This window comes from Chelonoidis abingdonii, chromosome 10, assembly GCF_003597395.2.
Source record: "Chelonoidis abingdonii isolate Lonesome George chromosome 10, CheloAbing_2.0, whole genome shotgun sequence".
Taxonomy (NCBI): Eukaryota; Metazoa; Chordata; order Testudines; family Testudinidae; genus Chelonoidis; species Chelonoidis abingdonii.
The window spans coordinates 58,183,140-58,210,656 of NC_133778.1; the positions used below are offsets into that span (position 1 = coordinate 58,183,140).

General features: G+C 43.1%; 1 protein-coding gene across 2 annotated transcripts in view; it reads right to left on the reverse strand.

Annotated features, from left to right (window-relative positions):
* Nucleotides 1–27,517, reverse strand: part of ARHGAP15 (Rho GTPase activating protein 15) — a 467,195-nt gene that overhangs the window by 402,600 nt on the left and 37,078 nt on the right. The window lies entirely within an intron of this gene.

Consider the following 27,517-nt stretch of genomic DNA (forward strand, 5'->3'; position numbering starts at 1 on the left):
AGAAATCTGATCCTAATCTGACTCATCTTGGCAATGAACAGAAATATACTCTGATCTTTGTGTCTAACCAAAACTAACCAAGACAGCAGGGATTTCAAATATTGACTCCTCCTAACTGCTCAAGTACAATTTACAAAGAATTATTACCTGGAATTATCTGCTGAATCATCATGAACAAGTGAATTCCAGATAATTGCAAGAGGTTTGTGGATAATTCACAAACAGAAAAAGGAGATTACATTTGTTGCATAAATTATTCACTGTGAATTATTCACCCAACAAGCTCTACTTTGTAGCAAATTGCCAGAATCTCAGCCTGCAGACCACTAGGATTTCCCCAGCATAAAGCACTGATTTGGTTAACAGAGTTAAGAATATTTGCCTCTATAATTTCCTCCAAAATGCTTATCTCATGCCACCAAGAAAGAGATTTTTATGGATGTTTTAGTAAGTTTTCTGCAAGGGTATTTTCACTCTCTCCAAGTTTTGACCTCCCGTTTAAGGGACTTCTCCAGGAGTTATGTCTATTATTTTACTGCATCAAACTAAAACTGTAACTTCCATAATGGAGAATCCCTTGTAAATACCCCAAATTGGAGACTGCACTTTGTAAGCTCTCTGGCCCTGATCCAGGAATGCACATAGGCATGTGCTTAAGTGCTTTGCTGGATCAGGGTCAGAACTTTCAGTGCATTGCAGGATTGAGCTTTCCAGCTACAGCTTCCATTTGCTGTACAAAACTAGCCACATAAACTTCTGTAACTCCCTTCATACAGCAAAGGAAGGGCAAGTAATACTGATTCAACGATGTTCAATGATGTCTGTATTCATTTCATCTCCAGTCACTCAGATACCACAGAGATGGGAAGCTCCTAGACAGAGAGGTATGGTAATGTACAGTCAATTTCTAATAGCACCATCTGTGGACAAATATTAAACACCATAGCATTTAAATTTACTACTATTAAATTTACAAATAAAATATATTTTTAACATTTAAGACCCATTCTTAGGGGTTATGGGACAAACCACCACCTCTGTGAAGGGATCCTTTATGGAATTTTCTGCCACTTCCTAGTCATCTGGAATATTTCAGCAGGATTCCACCCCTAATCATTCCATCAGATAAGGATGATCCACACAATTAAGAGATGACTCCTGCACTCTCCCCGGAATCAGCAAGTCCCCAGGGTCTGATAACTTCAGCACCAGCTTCAAGGTTCTTGTAGCACTGCCAGATTTCCTCAAAGCATAACTCCAAGAGAACTCCATTGGAGTCACCCTGTCAGGACTATCCCCAGCACTTGCTTCTCTAGGGTCTCCATGTAAAGAGGAGACGGGACTTCCCCCAGGTAAAGAGGGTGACAGAAATCATTATGCAACAGAAGGCTGGATTAACTTTTCGTCCTGCCTTTTCCATGTGGATTCATGGGAATAGGGAAGAATGATCTATGTCACTTGAATCTTGCCATCACTTCACCCCATGATGTTTCTAGCCTTCCCCTCTCCCATGAACAGAGGCTGCACAGGTTACAGAGGAGGTAGACGTACAGTGCCAGGGAAGTGACTAAGAGCTTTCTACAAAGGAATAAGGATTTGCCCGAAGGGAACTTTTGTATGCCTGCTCGGAACCAGAATCTGTCTGTACATCACTTAATAAGGAAACCATTTCACAGTCCTCACACATTTGAGTACATTACATATTGTCACCAGAATCTGCACACTCAAGAAAAAATAGGTTTGTGTTACATTCCCTCTGCATGTCTCCTTCAAGCACACTGCCCTCTATATTCAGTTCAGATCTCTTGAGTGTGAGAGAGTAATGATAATGATTTTGTTTTCCTTGACCTCTTGATCACATATAAATCAGAGTCCTATAAACCTTTTCCACACTGAGAGGGTCCTCCTTCGTATTCAAGCATATAAAGGTACATATTTTATATCATGGCAATTTAATAGAAAAGAGAGTACTCTACAGGATTAGGGTTTATTCTGGATAAGCATCCTAACAGTTAATTTACTCATAATATAACCACATTTATTCAGCTGCTTTGGTCAATAGGAGTAAGAATACAAAAATGTTCAAATCCTGCGTTAAATTTGGGTCAATCCTTAAGGTGTACTGGATTACAATAAGAGCAGTAATTATTCTATTCTAAAACATGGGGTTCTATTCTAAAACATGGGGTTCACTGAAATTGTCATATTTCTCCCCAAAGTTCTTGCTGGACTGTCTAATTGATATTTTTGTCTCTTAGAATTATTTCAAGAACTCCTCTTCTTCCTATATCAGGTATTATTCGAATCCCAGCTCAGACTATGATCCTTTTGCACCTCTCTGGCAGTGCAAAGGTTAAAGCTGGCCCAGTTGGGAAAGTGACAATGTCCCTGTCCTGAGGGAGTCCCCATCTCACAAAGCAGACTCTAAGTCACTCTTTTCTAGCCCCCTCTGGTTTAGGAACCATGTCCAGATCATGCGTAGTGAAAAAGGCACAGTCCCCAAGGGCTGTTACCAGTCTATGTAAAGTAGAGAACCCGTAAGGCTGCTTTATTTTATGTCAGGGCCATTTTGGTTCCAGTCAGCCCTGGGGGGTTGAAGAAGCATATAGATGGTACAGCCATATTTCCCGCTGCTCCCTATTTTCTTCACCCTGTGCCTCTCAAGTGGACCCAAAGGTCAAGATCTAAGTCGATATTAAATATAATACAGGTTGGTTGCACAGATAACCATTTCAATCAGGGAACCAATAAGTAACCTGAGAGGTAAGGGGAGCTTTTTATGTTTTGATATCCATTTTTTCCTGGTATTATATAGTGTAGACTTTATACACTTCAATACATTATATTCCTCTAGTGAAAACAAGTCAAAATACATTAATAATACACATGTATTCATAAATCAGCCCTCTTCAGATTGCCTTCCTATTGTTCATAAGATCCCTAATGCTTTTGGTTAGTACTGCAGTAATAGGAGATATCATGCTGTTCTTTAATATTGCAGGTGTTTTGAGTTGGATGGTACTTTAGTGAAACTGCATATGAAACAGAAGCAACATGAGGATCACCAAGGGAACAGAGTCCTCAATAATAGTTTAGTACACCTTGCCTTCACCTGTCACATGTGTAGCTCTGCATTTCTCGATGTTTTTTCCATAAAAGCAGCAGCTCACGTGAGTTGTTAAAAACAAAAAGCAACTGTATACTTTCTGTCCAATTTATTATTTTATATTTTATTATTAAAACAACAAAGTAGATAAAGAAGAAATGTATGGTCTCCATGAAAGAACCCAGTATGTTTAATTCATTATATCAGCTATTCTGAACTGAAGTTGCTCTCCAAAATGGTAGCCTCAAGGCAGATGGGCAGACAGAGTCCTTAAAAATTGAAAGCTACATGTACAAAAACCAATTACACAACAGTTGCTCTACAAACTGAATGCATTACAATAGTGCTTTAATGTAATTTCTGTAAGCATTACCTTATTGAAAGAAAAACAATTAATAATAATGTCACAGTGCTATAGATCTGCAAGTACTATATACTCATATATATCTCTGTATAAGAAGGATTCTTAACACTACAAGACTTACAAACATACGCCATTCTAGTAGATGCTTTGTTAATATATCTCTTTATCTTGCCCATCTAATTCATTCTCCCAGAGTTAGACATGCCAAAAGCTCACCTTATGCTACTGCAGAAGCAATTTTTATTTTTGAAGGTTAATCCAACTCAGCAGGATTTAGGGATGGCACTTTTCCTTGGTCGTAGGCATGTTGGCTCAGGCCAGACAGCTGTTTGGACATTCTCCACTGGGAATCTTGCCCTCAACACCCACAGTCGATGCACATACATGGTCTACTGGCTGCCTACTTCCATGCCCATCTGTTCAGATGGCATGGTGCCCATTCACAAGTTCGCTGGATCCTTGCCCTTAGTGTGTAGGTGCCAGGCAATGATGGGCTTAGATGGGCAGCCTGAAAAATACTGCAAGTGATCATTTTTTTTCCTGTAGGAAGTCCTTCCTCGGTTATAGCACTGCAGCATGGATACCACATGCTACCCTATGCTTAATCACACCTGTGGACATTTATGTGCCAAAAAAAAAACCATAACAAGGACTACTGAAAAAGGAAAAGACAGGAAGATGCAGAGAGATCACAAAGACTCTTCCCGGAGATTGACAGGTTGTGCTGAAACCACTACCTTGGCTATCCAACTGCATTGGGACTGTCAAAAGATTTTTAACACAGGTACACAGCCAATTTTACTGTACAGCAAAAAAAAAAACAGTCTCACAGAAAACAATAGCACTAATAAAAGTGACTAGTAAAGAAGCCAGTTCAATAGAGTTCACATTTTAAATTGCTACTCCTTCTTTGCACAGTCAAAAACCTGCAGCAATAGAATAAACCCAAATAAACCTTATAAATAACAAGCTGTGTGTTGTCCTTTAACAAGGGCAACATATAACAAGGGATTTTGTCCATGTTCTTTAGGACTGAGAAAAAACCTGACTGTAGATGTTATAGTAAAAAGCAATACTATTAACAATAAAACATCATTTTCCTCTCGAAGACAGACTTTAGTTTATAGTAGATTAACAAACACACAGTAGAAGTTTATGACTTTAATATAGCAAATAGTTTATTTGACAAATAAAACCTTCTTCTGTTTGTGAATTATCCACACAAACTTTACGTTTTTTACAAATACATTGGTCAAATAATTTCAATAGCAAACACTTTATGCAAATATATTTCAGCCCAGGGCCAATTTGCAAATATTCTCAACAACTATATTTTCACCTAATTGTTATTTGTTATGCAAGATTAGTCACCAAAATCACATTGCATTTTTTCTGTTCCCTGACTAGATGACTGAAACTTTTAAAAAACAGGAGGAAGGAAATCTGTGATTTTAAAATGAGGATATTTTCAAATGAATATTCTAAGACTCTTGCTTTCAGCCAGCATTCTTGAAAAAAAAAATCACACACACACACACATAAATAAATGGAAAAATAATTAAATGGATTGTATATATCATGATAGCATATCCACGTATTAATTCTAATTAGTGTTTGTGAATATTTTTTGCACTATGCACGAATCACCAGTTCCAAAGATTACAAATGCTTGTTGGCAGATGGAACAGAGACATAAGAAATATAGTCATGGCTGGATCTGCACCCTGGACTGGGACTCTAGATGCAGTCAGAAAGCAGTGGAAGACTGTGGCTAACTTAGGGCTGGCCTACACTGGGATCTTACTGCCATGCAGTTTGATTAAAGAAGACTATTTATATAATTGATATTACCTCTGTTATACAAGTATTATAAATCTTGTACAAAGCATATCATGTAAGGTGTCAATGGAAAAGTTATGATTTACTAAGTATGATTACCCTGTTTATATGCATGTATCCAGGGCCGGCGCTTCCATTTAGGCGACCACCAGGATTTGGGTGGGTGGCAATTTGGCAGCGGGGGGTCCTTCTGCGCTCTGGGTCGTCGTCGGCAATTCTGCGGCGGGTCCTTCACTCGCTCCGGGACCTGCCGCCGAAGTGCTCCAAAGACCAGGAGCACGGATGGACCCCTCCACCGCAGAATTGCCACCAACAACCGGCAGCGTGGAAGGACCCCTGCCTAGGGTGCCAAAAACCCTGGCACCGCTCCTGCACGTATGATCTTTGTATCTGAATTATGAATGTTGGCTATGTACTTTTATCTTAAACCTGAGTGTCACCCGGAATATAACACATCAGAATTTACATTAGGGCTAGACAGTTATGTGTTGATGGCCTGTCATGAACACTCCACTCTCTCTATGGGCCATTGAAGAAACTCTTCCTGTCCTGTGGTAATAAACTCCTGTCCCAAACCTGGACTTTAGCGTCCAAAATCTGGGTGCTTACCTGAAACTCCCCCCAAGCTCACTACCAGCTTGGATATTCTCGCTGCCACCAGGTCAGGAATTTATAGGGCCTGACCCCCCTTTCCTCTCTCTGGTGTCCCCAACCCTTCCTTTGGGGGACCCCCAAGACCCAGACCCTGGGTCTCTCTCTCTCTCCTCTCCCAGCTTCCCCCCCTTTCCTGGGTTAGCCGGTGCAATGCTATACTTCACTCCTTGAATACAACCGGAGAGGCAATCTAGCTTCCCCGAGGCTAGGCATTCACCTAGTCAGCTCACACAAGAGATTCCCTCCCTTGTCCTGCAGCCTTTTCCGCCTGGACAATAGGAAGGTGAGACACAGAGTTTGGGCTTTTCCCTCCCCCCCTCTGCCTCACTAGAAAAGAAACTGCCACAAGGTTTAAAAAGAAAACTTTATAGAAAAAAAAGAAAGAAAATATAAAACAACAATACTCGTTGCATTAAGAAACTCAATACAGGCTCTTGCTTATAAGAAATATGAATAAACAGTCTGATTTAAAAGATAGCCCGATTAAACCAGATCCAACAAATCAACATACATGTAAATACAACACAAAGCTCATCATAGCCGAATTACTTGCTTTCCTTTGTACTCACAGATGTTTAGGAGAAACTTTGAGATAAGATGAGTTAGGAGAAAGCTTGTCCTCCACAGCCGAGGAAGCAAAAAAGACACAGCAAATCCACATCTGTACATACAACACAAAGCTCTTCATAGCCGAATTACTTTGCTTTCCTTGTACTCACAGACTTTTAGTAGAATATTTGAGATAAGAGGAGATAGAAAAGGAAACTTGTTACCCATAGCCGAGAAAACAACAAAGACCCCGAGTATACAAATTCCCGCCCCTGACTTTAAACAATCCAGTTCTCTGATTGGTCCTCTGGTCAGGTGTTTGGTTACCCTTTCCAGGTAAAAGAAACTTAACCTTTACCTTACCTATCTACTTATGACATGTCCAGATAGCAATTCCTGAGGATGCCTCAGAAAGCAAGGAGTTAGTGGCCACCCCCTGTGATTCAGCAACACATGTAAGAGTATGTGATATTCTCATGTGACCCTGGACTCCATCTGGGCCAGTAACTTTCCACAGACAGGGGCTGTGGGCTTTGTTTGTGACTGGAAATTTCTATGCACATGGCAGAGGATATAAAAAGACACCTGAAACATCTCCATGTTGCCTCTTTCCTGCTCTGATTCCTAGGACTGTGGATTTGCAACCAAAAGGAGCATCTTGAACTATGGACTGAGGACTTTCCAATCTTTTGGAAACTAGCAGAGAGACTTTACAAGCCAGCAGTCTATTCCTTCACTGCTATAAAACTGATATAAAGAGTTTGCAATCATTTGTATGTATATGATCTATTAACCATTTATAACTTTTTTATTTTATTAATAAATCTTTAGTTAGTTTACTAAGAATTGGCTGACAGCATGATATTTGGGTAAGATCTGAGATACATATTGATCTGCGGTAAATGCCTAATCCTTTGAGGTCAGTAAGAACCTCATATATGGTGAAATGGGTTTTCAATAACCTCTCACTGTATTAGACTTGGTTGTCTAGATGGCAGGCAAGTTTTGAAATGCCAAGAGGGGACTGTTTTTGGCTTCTGGTTAACTAGTGAGTTACTGCAGAAGCTCTTTTGTTACTGACTTGATGAATCTAATTATATAATAAATCACCAGTTTGGAGGATTGTCTGCCCTATTTCTTGCAGTCTTCCCTGAGTGTGGAATTCTCAAGGCGGTCCATCCTAGGCACCTGGTCACACTTATAACAGCTTAACTATACTGTTCAAGGTTGTGAAAAATCCACAACCCTGAGCAAAGTAGCTGTTCACTCTAACCCCCTGGTGTAGACAGCATTAGATTGATGGAAGAATTCTTACATTGACCTTACTACCACCTTTCGGGGATGTGGATTACAGACACTGATGGGAGAACCAATTTCCATTGGCATAGGTTGTGGCTACACTGAAGCACTACAGTGGTGCAGGCATCACCCTTGTCTTTGAGCATGTTCAGTTGAATCAGACATGTGACTACTTGATCCATTCTAGTCTGGACATGTTGTCAATCTGCTGACTCCAAGTTTTACTGGAGCAGTGCCAAAAAAACTGATGGCTCCAGAATCAAATACACAAGCCTAGAAAGTCTATATAAATGTCCATTGACCGAAACAAAGAATTCAAATGTTGTTCTAATAGAACTGTCACATGTAAAAGTGTGGAAATTGCTTTGTTTTGAAGTCAAAGCTTAGTTCAACATTTTTAGTCAAAAGAACAGATCAGTGTCAATACCCTCAAGTATCTTGACTTGTATTTTCGCTGGTTGACTGCATGGCATAGGAGGCAGAACATTGAGTTTACAATAAGAATTCTGTTTTTGTCAGTGGAAGAATTTCCAAAGACATCATGGTATTACAAGTGATCACAGATAATTTTATCTCCTAACACTACTGAAAGTCAGAACTCATGTGTCATAAATAGATAGCTAAGGGTTAATGTTTCTTTTACCTGTAAAGGGTTAACAAAGTGAACCAAACACCTGACCAGAGGATCAATCAGGAAACCGGATTTTTCAAAGTTAGGGAGGGAATTTTTGGGGTCTGAGTCTTTTGTCTGTCTCTCAGCTATGAGAAGGTTCTTTCTATCTTCTAATCTTCTGTTTCCAAATTGTAAGTACAGGTAGAAAAACAATATAGGCTTTTATGTTGTTTTGGTTGTATTTACATGTTTCCGATCTCTCTGGATTCTTCTGTTGCCAAATGTAGAGGTGTAAAGGGTAAGAAAAGAACACATAGGCCCTTGTATGCTAGTTTTGTAAGTGTTTACATGTGTGTAGTTTGCTGGAATGTTTGGGAGAATTGGACAGTATCTTTTTTTGAAGTCGACTGAACTGTTTTCATTCATATTTTCTTATAAGCAATAGCCCTGTATTGTCACTTGTATACTAGAGATTATGTTCATCCCCGTCTTTTATTCTTTCTTTTTATTAGATAGAGAGCTAGTTTTCTTTTTAAGACTTGTATTGAGTTTTCATCTCTGGGTAGGCTAAGGGATGAAGGGAAGGGGAATTCTTTTGTGTTAGGGATCTCCTACCGGAGGTAGCCTCTGAGCAGCACCAGGGAATTGGTGGGAGGGGAAAGAAGAGGCAGAATCTCATTTTCTGTTTCCTTGTATTTGGGGTTTTGTCTCTTTTGGAATAGTAGGAGACATGCTTCTTGGTATTTGTGATATAAAGAGAGTAATTGCATCAGTACTCTCAGGTTAGACCCAGAGAGGAAAGTCTGGGTGGGAGATGAGAGAGGGGAAGGCAAAGTGGGTTATTCCCTTTGTTGTGAGACTTCAGAGTCTCTGAGTCTTGGGTCCCTCTCCAGGGAAGGTTGTTGTGGGAGACCCTCCAGGGAAGGTTTTGGGGAGACCAGAGGGAGCCAAAACCCTGGAATTTTTGGATGGTGGCAGCAAGATCAAAGCTAAGCTGGTAATTAAGCTTAGAGGGGTTCATGCTAGGCACCCCGATTGCTGGACGCTAAGGTCCAGATTTGGGAATGCTTATGAACTCATGAACCCCCTGATTTAATGTTCTTTTTAACCAGAAACCTTTTGCAATCAAAAACAGAGATGGGATGAAACATTTGGGTACCTCTGCACATAAGAATATCTAAAAGTCTGTTTGCTTTACCACACACTCTCCCTCCTCTTTCAACCAGCAAACTGAGGAAGCCTCCAAATGCTTCCTATTGACTGACATTAACCTCTTATCAAATCATTTCCTGTAATCTAGCAAGAATGTCTCAGTATTGCTTAAAAGGAACACAGCATTCATCTGGAAGATGCAACAACCTTAGCCCATGGTGTAAGATTAAAAAAGAAAAATCAGCTACAAGCTCCCTATATTTAATGCAATATTCATATTGCATTATTATAATAGCAATATGAAAAAAATGGTTACTGACTTTCATAAGTGCTATATTTAAAGTCTCCTTTCAAGTGAAAGAGGGATTTCACAGAGGACAATCGTTAGGAAGTTTCCTTCCTTTTTCCCTACTCTACCTGGAAGCCTGGAGTACTCCTAGAAAAAGAACAAATGTTTTGTCTTTCCCTTTACTTTTTCTATGAGATTTCTTAGTTTTTCACCTAATTTGAACATTGAAGCAAACCACACAGGATAACAGTGATTGCTACTGTAACGGGACAGTCAGATAACTAGCTCGTCTTATGGTTAGGCAGTGGGCCTACAGTTTCTGTTGCCCTAGCTGTTCGAAGGGGCCTCAGCCAAGTTGTATGCAGTGGGCCTCAATCACTCCTGAGTGATTCTTTTGCTTCCCTTGGGGTTCTGCTGCTACAGAGGAGTGGGAGTAGAGGAGAGGGGAAGAGAGCAGAACCCTGGTCCACCAACTTTGCCTGGTCCCAACCCAGGGCTCAAGGGGTTTGGCAAAATGTCCAGACCAGTTATTGATCTATCCCAAGTTACACTTGCCCCTGGGTCACTTCATACCAGACTGGAGTTCATGTATACTGCCTTAGAAAATTCCACTTAGTCTGTTAACGTCCTGTTCAAAGTAGTCTTTTAGAATTTTCTGCCCCTCAAAAGGGGGTAGGAGGGAGAGAATCCTGGTCTCTGCTTCTACAGAAGCCTTAAGAAAACTGTAGCCACTCCTATCCCAGCTCCTGGCATTAGCCTTGCTTCCTGGTGCAGCCTACAGCACTTTTCCCCATCTTTCCTGGGTATCAGTGTCCTTTTAAACTGTTCCTCCACAGGGAGCATACCCAGCACATGCTGAGATCATGGGGCCTCCGTAGCCCAGTATTGCTATATTCCTTTGGCCTGGATCTGTAGACCCCATTACAAACTCTTCCCCTCAGCTTTGGAGTCATCAGGAAGACCTGTATTGACAGTCTCCCCCGATCTCGTGAAAAGAAGTCCTAATTTTTATGATCCTTGCCAGCTCAATGCAAAATTTCAAAGCACTGTGGTTGCAAATACCACCACATGATTCACAGATTGTGTAACCATGGCAGGGATGCATGATCCATACTAGTCAAAATGGTTGGCCCTACAGGTAGTAATGAAAGGCATCCACATCCCACTTGACTGCTATAGCCCCCATCTCTATCACCAAATAGGTGGCTTCTTGATGTAAGTGGACTGTTGGCCCCTTACTGAAATTTAGTGGGATTTTTTTGGTTGGTCATCTCCCAGTACCAAAATAAAAGGGAGGGGCCAATGAGAAATCAGGACTGTAAGACTGACAGTCCCCTGGACCAGTGGGGAGAGGTAATGCTCCAGGTCAGTGTAGGCAGGCCAATGAGGGAGTCAGTAGGCCAGGGGTCCCATCTTCCCTGTGAGCTGGAGATGCCTGGGCCAGAGCAGGCCCACGCTAAGAAGCTAAGAAGAGAGCAGGAGCCAGAGCTGAGCTGGGGAGCAGAACTGCACCAGCCAGAGCCAGAGAGTACCAGAGAAGCAGCCTGAATTGCTGAGTAGAGCCACAGCAGTCAGAACCACTGGGGCCAGAGAGCCCAGGGAGCTGAGCTGGAGGCAGAGCAGCAGCAGTGCTGAGCAGCTAGAGAGAGCAAGGGGGCCCTGGACAGAAGGCCTAAGGCAGGGAGATGCCCCCAGCCAAGAGGTCTTGCAGGCTGGACTTGGAGGGGGAATCATAACCCCGATGGGAGGGCTGGTGCTGAGAAGAAGCATCCTGCCACCTACAGCCTGAGGGCATGTGGCCACCACCAGAGCACATGTCCAACCAGCTGCATCCTGCAGCACAGCCAGGGCCAGGAAAGAGGCCTAGGAAATGTGAGGAACAGACTGTGAACTTTACATTCCAGAAACTGCTGTTTGTGGTTTCCCCATGACCACAGAGTGAAGTTGCGTGTTTCCCTTTAACTTTTCCCATTTTTTTGTTATTTTTTAATTGGTTGTTTTTTAATAAGTTATATTTGCTTTAAACTATATGTAATGATTAGTGGATCAGTACGGTTGCCAACTTACTAATTGCAGAAAACTGAACACCTTTGCCCTGCCCCCTGTCCCTCCCTTTCCCCGAGGCCTGACCACTGCTCAACCGCTTCTCTGAGGCCCCTCCCTGCTCCCTCCAGTCCCCCTCCCTTCATTGCTCACCCTTCCCCACCCTCACTGATTTCACTGGGCTGAGGCGGTGTTTGGAGTGTGGGAGGGGGTGAGGGCTCCGGCTCGGGGTGCAGGCTCTGAGATGGGGCATGGGATGGGAGTTTGGAGTGCAAGATGGGGCTCCGACCTGAGGCAGGTAGATGTGTAGGTGGGGATGTAGGCTCTGGGAGGCAGCTTGGGTGTGGGATGGGTGTTCAGACCTCGGGCAGGGGGGTTGGGGTGTGGGGTCCGGCCAGGCAGTGCTTACCTCAGGCAGCTCCCAGTTGGTGGTGCAACAGTGCTAAGGCAGGCTTCATCCTGCCCTGGCTCCATGCTGCTCCTGGAAACAGCCAGCATGTCCAGTCCCTAGGCAGAGGCATGGCCAGGTGGTTCTGTGCAGTGCCTACACCTGCAGGTGCTGGCCCTGCAGCTCCCATTGGCTGCGGTTCCTGGCCAAAGGTTGCTGCAGAGCCAGTGCTGGGGGGTAAGGCCAGCATGCAGAGCTTCCCTGATTGCCCCTGCACCTAGGGGCCACAGGGACATGCTGGCCACTTCCAGGAGCTGCACGGAGCCAGGGCAGGCAGGGAGCCTGCCTTAGCCCCATTGCTCCATCGACTGAACTTTTAAAGGCCTGGTCAGCCAGGGTCCCTTTTCAACCCAGTGTTCTGTCAAAAAACAGATGCCTGGCAACCCTATGGATCAGGGAAGCGTCCATTGAGGAGAGAGTATTCCAGAGTGGGGACTCCTTAGCACCTGTCCTAAGTGACCACAAGATTGGGGGTTGAGCCCTCCAGGAATCCTTGGCTCAGCCTTGTCGGGGTTACGAGGACTCTGCCACAAAGGAGAGTAGGGCCTCTGAGTAAAGGGAGTGGGAGCGAGGACTCAGATCCTTTCGCTAGCCCATTCTACCAGGGTAGTGTATAAGCCAGGAAAGTTGCCCACAATAGCAGAACCATTCCCCACTTACATTGAGGAAATAGCTTCTTGCTAAGACACAGGACAGGATGCTCTCCCTCTACTTCTTGCTCCAGTATGACTTTGAGTTGGTGCTCCACACATATTTGTAAAAGAAAAAGTTTTGAAAGTTGGCGTAAAATAAAACAGGTTTTTTTTAGTGTTTTTAGTGCCTGGAAGGCCTTGCTGCAGGTCTTGGTCCAGCAGATCATCCTGGGTGAGTCATTCTTTTCTAGGTCTGTTAAGGGGCAAGCTATTGTGGTCAAGTCAGGGATGAACCACCTACAGTAGTCTGGTAGCCCCAGCAAGCAGTGTACCTGTTTCTTTGTAGCAGGGATCAGGTATTCTGACAAGGCCTTCACCTCACCTACTAATTGGTGTAACCATTGCCCTCTCACAGTGTATCCCACGTAGTTCACTTTCCAGCTGACTAACCCCAGCTTCCTGAAATACCTGTAAGTATGCTGTGAGGTGTTTTACTTGGTTGTCCCAGGTCCTGTTATAGATGACAATATCATCAGTGTAAGCAGCTGCGTGTTGACTATATGGGCACAATAACTTGTTCACTAATCGCTGAAACATTGTGGTGGCCCCATTCAGACCAAATGGCATGGTTCTAAACTGGAATGAGCCTAAGAGTGTATAGAAGGCCATCTTCAGTCTGTATCCAGGGGTGAGGGGGAATCTGCCAATATTCCTTGGTTAGGTCAAGGGTGGATATGTGCCTGGCAGCCCCAGCTTCTTCAGCAATTCATGGCTTAGGATTGGCATCGAATTTGGACACTGCATAAACTTTTTGAAAGTCTGTGCAGATCTGTGTTGAGTCATCTGGTTTGGGCACAAGTATTATTGGACTCTTCCGCTCATTGTGTGACTCTTTGATGACCCACAAGGTTCACATGTAGCTCTTGCTGCACAGTCTCTCATTTTTCAGGGTAGTGGTCTCAGACTCTGTCCAGGTTCGGTCTCTATACAGTGGAACACTAGGTAAGTCTGGCTGAGGTAACTGAAAACATAGAGAGGAATGCATTGGTGAGCCTGTGTATCTTCTGTTTCTGTTTGGGTTGTAAGTCTTTTCCCAAATGACACTATCTTCGGATAGGGAGCTGTTGTAGCAAAGGGGCTGGGTTTGGGCTCAGGAGGGAATGGAATGATGCAGTCTTTCCATGCTTTCTGTAGGTTGACATGATATATTTGGGTGGCTCTTTTCTTCTTGGGTTGGCAAGCTTCATAATCTACCGTGTCAACCCAGCTCACTATTTCAAAGGGCCCTTTTCCAACATGTCAACAGCTTGGATTCAGATGTATGTAGCAAGAGTAAGACTTGGTTCCCTGTTGGAGTTCTCAGACACAAGCATCTTGTTGCTTGGTCTTGTGCCTTCAATAAGTTCTCCTTTGCAAATGTTCCCATGGACTTTAGATTTTCTTTTAGTAGTAATATATACTGTACTGAGCTGCTGGGCAGAGGTGGATTACAGTGTTTTGGGACCCTGGACCAGAGCAAGTGCGGGACCCTCCCTACTCCTTCTACCTGCAGTCTCCCCCTCCTCCAGTGCTCCTGAGAGAGAAATGGGGCTGTCCAGTGCTACTGTTGGAGAGCAGGGCTTCCCCCACTGCCTGGCACGAGCACCGGGCAAGTGGATAGAGTGGGTCAAGCCCCTGAGCCCCAACCCTGCTCCCCAGAAGCACAGTGCCATCGTGGGGGAGCAGGGTCGGGGCATGAGGGTGCCCATTTTTCCAGGGGCCCCCAACTGGCCAGGCCCAGGGGCACAGGCCCTTTTCACCCAGGGGCTAATGCATCACTGCTGGTGGATCTTAACTACTGTCCCCACCTAGTTTCATGAATCAGCTCTAACATTCCCTGGGGTTGTCTCCCAAACCAACCCGTCAGTCTGTGGGTGACAGACGGATGTTAGATCTTCACCTTTAGCGAGTTGCACATCACCTTCATTAGCTGTGAAATAAATTTGTTCACTGGCCAGTGATTATCTCTTTAGGGATCCCTACTCAGGTTAATATTTTCATCAGTTTGGTGGTGATGCCTGCAGCTATTGTGGAGCAAAAGGATACCCCCTTGGGGTAGCATGTGGCATAGTACATGATCACTAAGATATATTGGTTCTGTGCTACATTTTTTTCAGGATTGTCATAAACAGATATTAGGAGTTAATAGAACAGAAGTACTTTATATCTCTTTTGACTGTAAAGGGTTAACCAGTTCAGTGAGCCTGGCTGTCACCTGACCAGAGGACCAATCAGGGGACAGGATACTTTCAAATCTTGAGGGAGGGAAGTTTTTGTGTGTGCTGTTAGTTTTTGGTTGTTGTTCTCTCTGGGTTCTGAGAGTGACCTGACGTGCAACCAGGTTTCTCTCCACTCTCTCCGATACAGGCTCTTATAAGTTTAAAATAGTAAGTACTAGGTAGATCAGGCGAGTTAGGCTTATGTTTGTTTTCTTTATTTGCAAATGTACATTTGGCTGGAAGGAGTTCAAATTTGTATTTTTGCTGAAAGGATTTTACTTTGTACTTCTATACTTAGGGTGGGAGGGTATTCCCAGTATCTACAGCTGAAAAACCCTGTACCTAATCCATCTTAAATTTACAAAAATAACTTTTACTGTTTTTCTTTCTTTAATTAAAAGTTCTTCTCGTTTAAGAACCTGATTGTTTTTTTATTCTGGTGTGAGACCCCAGGGGATGGGGTCTGGATTCACCTGGGACTTGGTGGGGAGAAAGGAGGGAAGGGGGAGAGAAAGGTTAATTTCTCTCTGTGTTAGGATTACTTTCTTCTTTCAGGGAGAGTCTGGTGAGGGGGAGAGAGAAGGAGGAGGGAAGGTGAATTTTCTTCTCTGTTCTGAGATTCAAGGAGTTGAATCACAGTGATCTTCCAGGGAAACCCAGGGAGGGGAAGCCTGGGAGAGGCAATGGTGGGAGAAAGGGTTTACTTTGCGCCTGTTGTTAAGATCCAGAGGATCTGGGTCTTGGGGTTCCCTGGGCAAGGTTTTGGGGGGACCAGAGTGTACCAGGCAGTGAAAGTCCTGGTTGGTGGCAGTGCTACAGGTTCTAAGCTGGTAATTAAGCTTAGAGGAATTCATGCTGGTACCCCATCTTTTGGACGCTAAGGTTCAGAGAGGGGAATTATACCATGACAAGGATGGCCTATTAAATCCATCCTTACCACAGGGAGGGAATCTAGCAGGGCCTTAGGAATCTTCCTTGGGCTTATCCATTGAGATTCAGGGCATGAAGCACAATAGTCCCACAATTCCTTGTTGACAGGAGGCCAACACAACCTTAGGGTCACCCTTTCCAGTGTTTTTTTTCCACCCAAGATGCCCTCCACAAAGAGCCCCTAAACTTATCCCCTAAATTGAGATTGGGGGTCAGCATGACCTATGTATGCTGTTTTAGCCTCGTCTAACTGGTGCTTGAGCTCTTGATGTACTTGGATGTGTGCAGTCACAACAGTTAGTAATGATGGGCATTGGCAAGTCAAGGGGGATTTTGGGATGATACCAAGGGTGGAACCCATAATTCACAAAGAAAGAGTTCTACTGGTTCATGGTATGTATGGGACTTATTGTAGGAGCATTCTGTAGGGGGAATGAACACCAGCCAATTGTCCTGGTGGTAATTTAGGAATCAGCATAAGTACTGTTCCAGGACCCAACTGACTCTTTCTGCCTGATTGTTGTACTAGCATGGTCAGAAGTCTAGGTGTGAGGTTCGATGGGCAAGAGGTGCAGAAATTCCTGCCCCAAAAAACTGAGACCTCCAGTACTATACTTATGAGCTCACCTTGAAGGTGAAAGACATTGCCTTTGAACAGATGGGCTATTTCCTGGACCATGGGTAGGCTGCAACATGGCATAAATGCACATCCTAAATGCTAAATAATGAAACAATTTAGAAAAATGCTTTAAAAAGTCACAAAATTATTTCAAGCAGTTTGCCAGACATTTAGTGTCCTTTATTTTGTGCCTCTGTCTTATATTTTAAAGAGACCACTGTCTCGTGTTTGTTATTTGAAAGGCTGAGATGCATGACTGCAAAACACTTGTGTTGTCTTTGTGCACTATTTGTGCTAAGTTAGGTAAGCAAACAAGAATGTTTCAAAATATACAATACATTCTGCTTAATGTACTGATTGCAGAAAAGTAGTCCATGCATGTAAACTGTCTGGACTCATCTTGATTTTCTGCTTGCTGCATGACACTGAAAGTAAAAAGGCACATATCCTTAATATAGTAGATAAAGAAAAGAAGAAATGGAATTATTCTGTTTGAAACTTCTGAAGCATCTAAACAGACTGGAAATTGCCACTGATTTGATTTTCCTTACACTGCAATGATAGAAAAGCCAACCAACTTACAAGTAATAATAAAAAAAGGAAACATCTGTTGCTGTTAAAAAATTCTGCAGTGTATAAATGCAGTACTTCAAACACATTTCAGTACACTGCCATTGCATTGATAAAGTCACAAGAAATATAGATACATATTTGTGGGAGGGGATGAAACTTGTGTGAGAAACTGGTTATTTACAAGAGTGTTGATGTCTCTTTCTTATGCCCAATGAAGGCTTCAAAACAGCATCTTGATACTGTTTTGTCCTTGTTTTACCAATCTTTAACAGAGGGAACATGAATGAGAGCAGAATGGCACAATATTATATGGCACAGAATAGAAATGGAGAAATATCTAATGGACTGTACTTGGTCTAGGAGCAGGCCTTCTACTAGAGGTGTACGTCCAATCTCTCCTTGGAGTTAGTCACATTTGATCTATTGCCACACTTAAAATCCAGATGACAGCAATGAGATGAAGTGTCTTTTTCTGACCATAGCTGGCCCAGTCTGTGACTGTTGCTCCCTGATAAAGACCTCACAATGGTAATCAATACCTTCATAATCTTAAAGGTAGATTAATGCAATGAACTTCCCTTGTGGTAACCTTTGAAAAGCAAAAAGGAGCTTCATTTGGGGTGACCAATCTTTTGAGTTGGGCAAGCCACAATGAGCATATCTCACTAACGTGCTATGCTCTGCATTGGTTACCTATTTGCTTCTGACCTCAATTCAAAGTATCAGTTAGAACCTACAATGCCTTGAAATGTCTAGGTCCTAGTTATTTGAGAGATCACCTATCTTCTACTTCCCATCAAGACAGTTACAATTTGCTGGTCTGATCTTCTCACCTGTTGCTAAGGCTGAATTCTTCAGGATTAGAGAAAGGGTGGATGGAGGGGCCATGAATCTGGTCTCCTACACTGAGTTCATCAAAGCTTGAGTCTGGCAAGCTTCATCATATATATAAAACCACTACGGTCAAGCATTTTACTGACCATTGACTTCTCCTCAGCAGTAGAGTATAACTGTTCTGAACTATGTTGTGTCATACTATATATCAGTAAGATACAGAACTGCTATTTCAATATATTTAAAAAGTGAACAAAACAGCATGGAAAAAATTAAAGAGCCTGATTTTTCCAAAGCTTTGCACCTCATATGGTCATTACAGATGTGCAGAATGCTGCCAAATCATAAAAGCAGTATTTTACAGTCACTTTGTACAGGCAAACACAACGTAAGTAGCACAGTAGTGGAGAATCAGGCCCACTGTGTCATCTCTCTAATCTTACATACTTAAACCCATTTGAAAACAATGGAAGACTTAAGGCTCAAAGGATCTTAATTTCTTCAGTGATTTACTATACATTGCAATAGAAAGTGCCTCCGAAACTATTTTCTACATGGAACTAATTATCAAAAAGTTAAACAGATCTCTGAATACGTTTTTTAAAAATACGTGTTTCTGTTGGGTATCCAAAGGGCCATTTCAGCCACAGTTTAGATTGGAGCGGGCAAAATTTTTGGCCTGAGGGCCACACTGGGTTTCAGAAATTGTATGGAGGGTCACTTACCAGAGGCTGTGCCTCCCCAAACAGCCAGCCATGGCCCGGCCCCATCCCCTATTTGACCCCCGCCCTAGTTTCTTGCCCCCTGACACTCCCCCCCAGACTCCTGCCTTATCCAACCCCGTCATTCCCTGATGGTCCCCCCAGGACTCCTGCCCCATCCAATCACCCATTCTCCCTATCCCCTGACTGCCCCCATAACTCCTGCCCCTGACTGGCCCCCCCCCCCCCATCCAACCCCTCCTCCTTCCTGACTGCCCCCCCCCAGGACTCCTGCTCCCATTCAACCCCTGTTCCCCACCCTCTGACCGCCCTGACCCCATCCACACCCTCACCCTCTGATCATTCTCCCGAACTCCCCTGCCCTCTATCCAACCCTCCCTGCTCCCTGCCCCACTACCGTGATGCCTGGAGCACCGGTGGCTGCCAGCCACCCGGCTGGAGCCAGGCATGCAGCACAGAGCACTGGGTCAGGCCCCAGCTCTGCAGCTGCACTGGCCCAGGAGCTGACAGCCCCACTGCCTAGAGCATTGCACCGGCAGCAGAGAGAGCTGAGGCTGCGCAGGAGGGGGAACAGCAGGGGGGGCGCTGCGGGCTAGCCTCCTGGGCCAGAAGCTCAGGGCCAGGCAGGAAAATCCTGCAGGCTGGATGTGGCCTGCAGGCCGTAGTTTGCCCACCTCTGGTTTTGATATCAACAACACAGTAACTGATGCTAGCCTGAAAAATAGCTCCTAATTCTAATCCTATAGACGTTAGCGATTTATTTTACACACACACACACACATACACACACGATTGGTGTAAATTTTCAGAAAAATGCACATACAATTACCTTCCTAACTGCAGGACTGGTTAAAGCAAGTACACGAGCAAATGACAAGACATAACTAGTTATTTTGTATTCAACCCATGAAAATGAATATATCTATGATAAGTGTGCATGCAAAGCAGGTGCACAATTTATGTGTGCTTTTCTGAAAGTATATGTTGTTATAATTAAAATAATGTTTGAAAGTATACTAGGTACTAAAAGCATGCTAATTTGGACTCTCTTCTATTCTTAAAATTGCTTACATATGCTTTATAAGTGATTTTTGTATGGGTCTAACACTATCTGCTTTGATGGTGGATATATTTAGGCTGTGAGGACACTGAAGGCATTTGTCCTTTAGCCTGCTGCCTCACAACATGATTGAGCATCCGTATACCTTACAACCAACCATACATCCTGTCGAATGTTATTCTCTTACATATCACAATTTACCTCTCATTCTCTATTCAGACATCCAACCAAGCTGAGCAACAAGCTACTTCAGCTGCCATGTCATTTCAGTTTTTACACATTTTCTCTTATTATGTGTGTTCTACATCTCAGCAATATCTGAACTCCACACGATACTGCCAAGGGCTAAAAGTCAGGCACAAAGCTCAGTCTCAATGTCAAAGAGTGAAAACGAGGGAAAAAGAAATCACACAAGAGAAGTTAATGGTCACAAACTCTACTCTGAAGCTTTTGTTCTTATGGATTTTGCAAGTTTCTGCAGCTCATCAACACAACACGAATTAGAGAAGAATGACAGCATCCCTGAGGTAAATGTGATCTGTGTTGGTGCTGTCTGTCAAAGTGAACAGGACAGTTATACACGTGCAAAGATGGCTTGTACTTTGTTCATCCACTAACATTTAAAAATGAGGAGCTGCTCTAGATTTGATGAGAGCTGCGGAACTTGTAGTATGCATTAGAGTCCTACTTACACGTCATTTGGAAAATATGCCAGACAATCCAGAATAGGGAAATTAGATTAAACACTCATGAACTGTTTTCAGTGGGAACAGTTTTCTGCTGAGCTTTTTTGAAACTCTGGCCAACTGAGTATAACCCAAGCAGAAAACAATCACCTGGAGCTAAGGCTGAACAGACATAACATTGATGTTAAAAGAATGCATTAAAAGTTTAGTTAAAAAGAAAAGCTACATTTTGGCAGCAGTAAAGTTGCACTTTGAAGGAGAAACAACAGTAGAAAATGATCCTTGTTACCTGCATCACTAGCACGAGTGGTGACAGAAGGGTGCAATCTCCCACTTTTCTCCCTCCCTTTGCTTAACCTTATTGTGTAAGATTTAGGTTAACATTTTCAGAAGTGCCTAAGTGATTTAAGACACTTAGTCCCTGTTTAAAAAGTGACATGCCTAGTCTATACCAGCAAACCCTCCTAATGTGGAAACAGTTTATATTATCAAAAGCGTGATTTTGCTGGTATAGCTTATACTTGGCACCTGAACAAAATAACTATACCATCAAAAGCACTTGTTTAGCAGATATAACTGCACCTACACTAGAGCTTTTTTTCCCAGTATAAAAATGTTGTTAAAAAAACTCATACTCCTAACCAATATACCTACAGTGGCAAAAGTATCTAGTGTAGGGTGTATCTAGGGTGAAATCCTGGCTTTCAGTAGGGATCAGCAATCATCTTTAAGTGCATATATCTCTTTAGAAAATATTCATTAGGTTCATAAGTCACTTAGGTGCTTTTGAAAATGTTATCCTTTACTTTTCTTTATAAAGTAATTTTCTTGAATTACTTTCTGTTAAGAATATTTTTATTTTTATAAACAATTTAAGACATTTTCAGCCTATGTTTAAAAAAAGCCACTGCGTGTCAGGCTCGATCTTATGCTCATTGAAGTCAATGGCAAAGGCATTGACTTTAATGGCATAAAATCAAGGCCTTGGATTTAATACTAGCTCTGTAACAGAGGACACTTATCTACCTAGGATGACAAAGTTCCTCCTCTACCTTGGTGGGTCCTGTGCTTATTGGCAGATTTGCTCAATTCACAGATTCACCCTGTGGGTCGGAAAACAGCCGAGAGACCTTCCCCTCTGGTAGAAGCCACAGTCCAGGTCAATTCCTCCTGTGTTTGATCAGAAGTTGGGAGGTTTGGGGGGGAACCCAGGCCCACCCTCTACTCCAGGTTCCGGCCTAGGGCCCTGTGGACTGCAGCTGTCTAGAGTGCCTCCTGGTACAGTTGCGCAACAGTTACAACTCCCTGGGCTACTTCCCCATGGCTTCTTCCCAACACCTTCTTTATCCTCACCACAGGACCTTCCTCCTGGTGTCTGATAACACTTGTACTCCTTAGTCCTCCAGCAGTATGCCTACTCACTCTCAGCTTCCTGCATGCCTCTTGCTCCCAGTTCCTCACTCACACTTCCTCTTCTCTGGCTCTCTTTGGCCTGACTGGAGTGAGCTCTTTTATAGCATCAGAGGGGCCTTAATTAGAGTCAGGTGCTTAACAGCCTCATCTGACTCTTAGCAGGTTAATTGGAGTCAGGTGTTCTCATTAGCCTGGAGCAGCCCCTGCTCTGGTCACTCAGGGAATAGAAAACTGCTTACCCAGTGGCCAGTATATCCCCCTTTACTACTCTGCTATTCCTAACTGGCCTGGGTCTATCACACTAGTGATATGAGCCTTTTGGGAACAGTGGGGAATGTGTATGGTTTTAAAGAAGGCAAGTGTCCTGGGAAACAGTGATGATCAGTAAACACAGGCCCAACCTCTTTTAAATATCATCATCATATATAATTGCTGTGCACTAGATTGTGCTCCATGATCTTCAAGGTCTCTTCCCCATATGAATCTCCCTCCAACAATCAGGTATAATCCTCCTCCTATACCTCTCAAAAACTGGTAATTCCCTAGAAAATACAAGACCTAACACTTATAGGACAGATATTTGCATAGGTGACATTAGTGATTTGTCTGGATCCCAGATACTCAACTAACAGTGAGTTGGTAAGTGATCTATTTGGGTTATTTTGCATTAATTTATGAGATAATACAATACTTTGTGCAACCTGAGGCCATTGTTCCTGAGTAATAAAATCTCATTAAAGAGCTGATCTGGGATTATTGGAAATCAGTCTGGTAACCTTATATATTGACTTTTTGCTACTAGGAGTGTTTTTTGATCAGCTATTTCACCACTTTAATTCTCCTCCGTTTTTGTTGTTTGAAATGCGCCATTCACTGGAGATTTGGAACCTCATCTTTTTATTGTAACTGTGAGTTTAATAAAGATAATTTCCTTGATGTCTCTGGTGTGAGTAGCTCATACTGAATGAATATAACCAGCAAAGAGCAGCATTTTATTTATGAGGGATCTTGACTTAGTCTTTTAAGTTATCATTTCTGGGTACAAGTGAAAACACAATTTGTGTTTTGAATAATGTGAAGCAGATAACCTCAATTAACAAGTAATTAGAATTATTTTCATATTTAGCAGTTTCCTTAATTGTTTCTGAAACCTATAACTAAAACTGTAATAATGAGTAGCCAGAACATGTCCCTGCACAGACTTTCATCCAACTCCTTCCATTGCAGTGGCAGAAGTAAGATCCGTTTGGATCTTGGGAAATGGGGCAAAGGCTACATGGTGACTATGGGCTTGTCTACGCTACAAAATTAAGTTGACTTTATCTAATTCAACTTTGAGCCTCTGAATTAAGTCAATTGTGCATGGCCACACCATGCTCATTGTCTCGATAGAGTGTGTCCTCACTAGTAGTGCCTGGATCGATGCACAAAGCAGTGCATCATGGGTAACTATCCCAAAGTGCAACTTGCCGCAATGTGTTTTGGGAAGTTTGTGCAGTGCCTCATGGGAACAAAACATTGTCGCAGGGGAGAATGGGAACATTGCGTCAGCATCCCAGGATGCACCATCCTCCCTCCCTCATATCAACAGCAAACAGCGGTTTTCACGCCTTAATACTGCCATATGTACACCATAATCCCAGAAGCATGGACCTTGCTCTGTTGTGAACTCTTGCTGTGAGCATCTCAAACACCTCACACCTTCTTCTGCAGTATTTCTAGAGCTGAAGTAGGGTCCGCTGCATGGAATATAGTTATGTCCTGCAAGCAGCCCTGCTGCAAGCCATTAAAAAACAATTCACAGTTGCTGCTGGCAGTCACAGAGCAACTGCACTCTGTTGAGAGCCATTTCTGGTCCCAAGCACTGACTGGTGGGACTGCATCATTTTGCAGTTATGGGATGACGAGCAGTGGCTGCAGAACTTTTGAATGTGGGAGGCCACCTTCCAGGAACTTTATGCAGAGCCTTCTCTTGCCCTGCACTTCAGCAACACAAAAATGAGAGTTGCTCTGACAGTGGAGAAGTGAGTGGTGATTGCTATTTGGAAGCTTGCAACACCAGACAGTTACTGATTAGTGGGGAATGAAGCTGGAGTAGGTAAATCAACTGTGGGAGCTGCTGTGCTCCAAGTGTGGAGGGCCATTAATCGACTTCTGCTATGAAGGGTAGTGAGTCTGGGAAAGTGCAGGACATAGTGGATGTTTTTGCCGCGATGGGATTCCCTAGTTGCAGTGGCACCAGACCACCTTGCCAAAGAGTACATACAATGAAAGGGGTACTTTTCAATGGTGTTGCAAGTGCTGGTGGATCACAAGGGGTGTTTCACCAATATCAGTGAAGGCTTGTCGGGAAAGGTTCATGACGCATGCATCTTTAGGAACTTGGGTCTGTTCAAAAAGCTGAAATCTGGGACTTTCTTTCCAGACCACAAAATGAAGATTGACAATGTTGAGATGTCTATAGTTATCCAGGGTGACCCAGTCTACCCCTTGCGCCCATGAAGCCATACACCGGTTGTCTGGACAGCAGTAAGGAACAGCTCAACTATAGACTCAGCAAGTGCAGAACGGTGGTTGAATGTGTCTTTGGTCATTTAAAAGGGCACTGGAGAAGTTTACTGACAAGGTTGGACCTCAGTGAAGAGAACATCCCCATAGTTAAAGCTGCCTGCTGTGTGCTCTATAATATCCCTGAAAAAAGGGGGGACATTTTCCACAGGGATGGACAGTTGAGGCAGATCGCATGGCAGCCATTTTTGAGCAGCCAGATACCAGGGCAATAAGAAGAGCACAGCAAGAGGCACTGCATATCCTCAAGGCTTTGGAAAGCTGTTTCAGTAATGAGTCACAGTAATGTGAGATGCTTGTCTGCATTGTGCTTTCCCAAAGCTTCACGTGGCTTGTATCACTGTCCCTGTAAACCCAACCTCCCATCTAAGCCCACTGCTTCTATTCAACAAATAACATTTATTTCCCAAATCCATTTACTTTATTTAACAAACATAAGGAAAGAGGGAGAACAGAACAGAAAAAAAGAGTTAGCCTTGGGGAAAAGAGGTTGTAAATTTGGAATGGGAGATACATTAACACCGCATTCTAGACCATCAAAGGTCTCTGAATGGGCATCTTCTGTTCCTTGTACCCTTCACTTGAGTTAAGCAAAAGGGATAATAGACTTTTCTCTCATGTCTCATAGAATGCTTGGGGAAGGATGATTCTGTGCCAGGCAATGCTGGCTAGCTGTCCACCAGGGTCTGTAGAGGGACTCTATCCTCCTGCTTCTGTTCCTGCAGTTCAATCAAATGCCTCCACATGTCTGATTGGTCCCTCATAATCCAAAGCATCTCATCCAATTCCACACACTCATGCTCATGGGAAGCTCCTCTGCTGTCCATGTCCATGTCTAACTTCTCAGACAGTGCTCTCAGCTCTCTGTCAGCTGTCCTAGAGGCGTTCATTATCTCAGTGAATATGTCCTCCTGTGTTCTCTTTCTCCTGCTCCTAATCAGCAAAAGTCTGCTTTCAGATGTTGATGACAGACCAAAGGACACTTTTCCAGCTGTCAGTCATGGATAAAAAGAAAGGGACCATTGTACATGCATAAAATGTTTCCATAGCAAGGCCATTTTCAAAAGAAAAAATAAAATAAAATAAAATCCTTTATTACACTAGGTGCAAGCCATAACATAATCAGAATTTATAACCGTTCACTGCATGTTTGGGGCATGTAGCACGTTTGGGGCACGTAGTCTCTATGATCAGCTGTGCTCAAGCTGGCACACTCCCAAATCTGATCAAACAGGAAATGGGAAATGAAAAATTCCCAGAGCTTTAGCAGAGGAGGGACTGTTTCCTGTGTGCCTGGCTGCAGGGCTGCAGAGTTGAGAATAATCTCCAGAGCGGTCACAGATGAGCATTGTGGGACACCACCTGGAGGCCAGTTAAGTCGAATTGCATAACACATCTGCACAACCTCGCAGTCAACCCATGAAAATCGAATTAAGCACTTCACCTCTCACAGAGGTGAATTACAGAATTCAACATTAGAGGTGACTTAGGTCGGCGTAAAGGACCCGGTAGTGTAGTCACATACACTAACAGGTCAGCTTAAGGGAGCTTTCTTCGACCTAACTCTGTAGTGTAGACCATGCCTATATCTCTGCACAGTCTTCTGCCCCCAGGGCTCTCCCCTGCGTCTCTGTCAATATGAATTCCTCTCCTTCTCCCTGTCTTTACCTACTAGTCTCCTTCCTCCTGCCATGACCCATCTTCTGAACTGATCCTGTAGGAGAAGTTTCTATTGCATTATTATAGTTTGCAGCAGAATGAATGATAGTCAATTATTGGCCACTCTCAGAAGACAGGATACTGAACTTGATGGACCAATGGTCTAACTCAGTATGGCCATTCTTATGTTCTTACATTTTTTATATCTAATGTGAAATATCTTGATCTATTCCAAAATATCATTACTTTCTTTCCTATGAACTGAACATTTTGTATGTATAAAGAGGTCATTAAAATTTAATAGTCTATTTTTCCCATGAGAATCTGCGACTGGCCATCCTGAGAATTTGTTTGCATTTTTGCTATCCTGTTCTTTAAATAGATGCCATATGTCAAATGTCTTACAGTAGGTTGGTTCAGGTAAAACAAAAAAGGTCAGATTTATTTAGTTTGTTAGTTTTGAACTAAATGTACTTATCTTAGTTTCTAGGTGCCTTTGCAAAATAAATAAATAAATACGTAAATAAATCCAGAAGGAAAGCCAGAAACTGCTTTCTACACCAAAAACAAAACAAAAAATCCAACCAGCAAACTAACAAAATCCTAAACCCCCGTCATAATAAAACCAAGTCCAAAACCCCCACAAACCTTGGCCCTTGTCAGAGGCTTCCCTTCTCAAAAGCTAGTGTAAGGAGGCAGGCCTTCAGATGCATTTGCCAAATTCTGCATCTGGGGAGGCCACTTGTATTAGTAGGGGATATCCACACATGAAAGGCCAGGTAGTCACTCTCCCACAAAGGTTCCAATGATGAGGACATTTTAAAAAATCTATTCATGGCTTCATAGGAATCTCAGTGGGAAAAGACTGCCTTGAAGAGGCACTGTATTGGTGCATTTTCCAACTGGTCTGTCCCTGCCCATCTACTATTGGGAGAGTGTTGGTTGGTATTCTGTTCACATACAGAATATAATGGTGCCATTGGACATCTACTTCTGGTAACTACAGCCCGGGTTGTGCCAGAGAAAACCAGGTCAAATGTAAGAAGAGAAAACAGACCTATATTTTTATATACATTCCAATATCGTAATAAATCAAACTAGGGCTTTAAAAACAGAAGGGAAAAAGGTATCTTGAAAATTACAGAAAAATACTGGCTGTGACACAAGGACATCAGCTCTCAAGGAAAGGAATACAAACATTTAAATA